At 31.8% G+C, this 3,428-nt stretch overlaps 1 long non-coding RNA gene across 1 annotated transcript; it reads left to right on the top strand.

The window, feature by feature from the left end:
- Window positions 1-233: 233 nt before the first annotated feature.
- Window positions 234-1,491, top strand: LOC128659568 (uncharacterized). The gene is made up of 4 exons (XR_008402429.1): window positions 234-319; window positions 447-560; window positions 691-806; window positions 927-1,491. It is a non-coding gene; the product is annotated as an uncharacterized LOC128659568 (long non-coding RNA).
- The last annotated feature ends 1,937 nt before the right edge of the window (window positions 1,492-3,428 follow it).

The following is a 3,428-nucleotide window of genomic DNA, read 5'->3' as shown; positions in this document are numbered from 1 at the left end:
TGTATTTAATAATTGCTGCTTTTCCTGCTGCTGAGAGTTGGTACAATTTTATAAAAGGCATTTTCCATCTCTGAAAGGTAATAATTTAGTTATTAGTATTGCACACCCCTTTAATGAATTGTCTTTCTTATACCTAGGTTTGCATGTGTTATTTTTGTCTACTGTTTACTTAATGAAACTCTGTGTTTTTCTTTATTATACAGGATCCTTTCAGAATTCTAAAGCCGACCCTTATTTGACTGTGTATTTAATAATTGCTGCTTTTCCTGCTGCTGAGAGTTGGTACTATTTTATAAAAGGCTTTTTCCATCTCTAAAAGGTAATAATATTTTTATTAGTATTGGACACCACCTTTAATGAATTGTCTTTCTTTTACCTAGGTTTGCATGTGTTATTTTTGTCTACTGTTTACTTAATGAAACTCTGTGTTTTTCTTTATTATACAGGATCCTTTCGGAATACTAAAGCCGGCCCACATTTGACTGTTTTTTTTAATAATAACTGCTGCTGCTGCTGAGTGTTGGTACAATTTTCTCAAAGACATTTTCCATCTCTGAAAGGTAATAATAATATAGTTATTAGTATTGCACACCCTTTTAATGCATTGGCTTTCTTTGACCTAGGTTTGCATGTGTTTTTTTTTGTGTACTGTTTACTTAATGACACTCTGTGTTTTTCTTTATTATACAGGATCCTTTCAGAATTCTAAATCCGGCCCTTATTTGACTGTGTATTTAATAATTGCTGCTTTTGCTGCTGCTGAGAGTTGGTACAATTTTATAAAAGGCATTTTCCATCACTGAAAGGTAATAATATAGTTATTAGTATTGTACACCCCTTAAATGCAGTTGCTTTGTTTTAGATAGGTTTGCATGTGTTATTTGTACTGTTTACTTAATGAATCTCTGTTTTTCTTTATTATACAGGTTCCTTTCTGATTTATAAGTCTGTGCTTTGTTTGTCTGTGTATTTAAAAAATTGAGGAGCACTGACTACAAGTGCTTCGTTTCTGTACTGCTGGAGTTTTCGTTTCTGTACTGCTGGAGTTGTGCTGAGAACAGGATCCTTTCTGATTTCTAAGTCTGGCCTTTGTTTGTCTGTGTATTTACAAAATTAAGGAGCACCAACTAGTCTACAAATGCTTCATTTCTGTACTGCTGGAGTTGTGCTAGAAACGGGAAGATACTTTCAGATTTGCTAAATCTGGCCTTTGTTTGACTGTTTATTTACAAAATTAAGAGCAACAATTACAAATGCTTTGTTTATGGACTACAAATTAATCTACAGACTGCTGATGGAACTGAGCTGAAAACAAATCAGTTTCTGTATTTTTCGAAAAATGCTGCTTACTGCTGCTGCTGACAATATTCTTCCATCTCTATATAAAAATAATTATTCATGCCAATTATTGGTGTTGTGGGGAGGATTGTGGAGAATTTTTTCAAGTGTTTATTGATTATTAAAAATAAAATAATATATAAATACTAAGAACAGTTGTATATCTTTATTTTCTCTATTATTTCAGTTATGATAACTATGAGGGTCATATAAATAAATCAAATAGCTAACACAAATAAAAACACTTATTTTATTCGAAAAAATAAGACAATAAAGAATACACTTTTTTGATGAAACAACTTTATTGTTGAAAAAAAAATTAAGATGTATATTATTATTGCTATTAAAGTATAGTTCAAAATTTATAATTCACAACTCGAAATTTGATAGTGTTAAAGGGACACTGAACACAAATTTTTTCTTTCGTGATTCAATTTCTGATTTGTCTTTGTTCTCTTGCTATCTTTTTTTGGAAAATAAAGTATCTAAACTTTTTTTTGGTTCATACCTGTGGACAGCACTTTTCAATTGGTGGATGAATTTGTCCACCAATCGGCAAGAACAACCCAGGTTGTTCACCAAAAATTAGCCGGCATCTAAACTTACATTGTTGTAATTTAAAATAAACATACCAAGAAAATGAAGAACATTTGATAATAGAAGTAAATTAGAAAGTAGCTTAAAATTATATGCTCTATCTGAATCACAAAAGAAAAAAATTTGGTTCAGTGTCCCTTTAAGGTAATTGTATTTATTCATGGGCAACAGTGTTCTTCTAACACCAACATGCAATGTGCATTGGCGTATTTAGATTTTGTGCAGCCCTAGGCACTCAAAATTCTGCTGAGCCCCCCCAAGGTCTTAGGCATTTTTTGGATTTTTTTTTTTTATTTGGAATAGTATTTCCAAAGTAAACGTCCACCAGAGCTTGCAAAACACTTGCACAGAGAGTGACCTACATAATCACAGACACATACAAAGTTATGCACATAGACACTGTCACACATGCGCACGTGCACACACACACACATATATATAAATATATACACTCACACATACAAATACACAACTATTACTACAATATATGTAGAAAAACTCAGATTCAATAGTTTGCAAGCACAATGCTGAGTGTTGTAAATGCAAGAAAACTAAATGTAATAGCTATTCGAATAAAAGAAAGGTTCAGAGTTACCTCTCTTATTATACTCCCTTGATTTTAAGTTTCGTAAACTAAGTCTCTCATTAGATACCTGTATAATACTTCTAAAATAACTCTATGAAATATAGCCACAACAAATCTACTGCACCGCTCACATATATGCTGCCCTAGGCAAGGGCCTTGTTTGCCAAGGCCAAAATATACACCCCTGCCTCCATAGTAACCTACCTAATCAACTACAGTAATTTAATAGAGGGGGGTTATGAATGAAATAAGACTGTTTCGCCCTATCTTGGGGCTCGTCAGTATGGCGTAGGTTAATTATTTCACTCAATGTGTAATTTGAGTGATTAACATCACCAGCCATAGACAGCCTGTTTGGCCCATATGAGCCTCCTCCAATTAAATATTACTAAGTATCAATGTTTAAAATGTAAAAAAAAAATATTTATGATAAATACTTGTGAAATATAAAAAGGACATTACAAAAGAAAGGTTTCATGTCCCTTTAAATGGTTGGTTATAGAGGAAGGTTAGTATAGTAACCCGATTAAAAAATACCACCTATGGTAGATTATTTCACATGTGATCCTCTATCAATGATCATCATATCATAAGATTCTGAAGTTTTAAGGAATAAATGAGGAATTGAGTATTTTAATTTTAAATATAGATATAAAATCTCAAAAAGATGAAATGCTTGAGTTGAGTTGAACATCAACCATACAAAAAATAAAATTTTGGAAAATGAATGAGGCACAAAGATTGCGAAACGGGCTGCCTATGGTTGATGTATTTTTATATCTCAACACATTTCACCTTTTTTAATATTATAATAGACTAAAAAACATTACTTTCGGATCTTTTTTTTTTTTTCTTTTTCAAAGTTAGAAAATGTATTTTTTTTGTGGTCACTAATTTCTATACAAGG

Source organism: Bombina bombina, chromosome 5 (genome assembly GCF_027579735.1).
Source record: "Bombina bombina isolate aBomBom1 chromosome 5, aBomBom1.pri, whole genome shotgun sequence".
Taxonomy (NCBI): Eukaryota; Metazoa; Chordata; class Amphibia; order Anura; family Bombinatoridae; genus Bombina; species Bombina bombina.
Note: the sequence above shows the minus strand (reverse complement) of the source record. Positions and strands in the feature narration are given on the sequence as shown.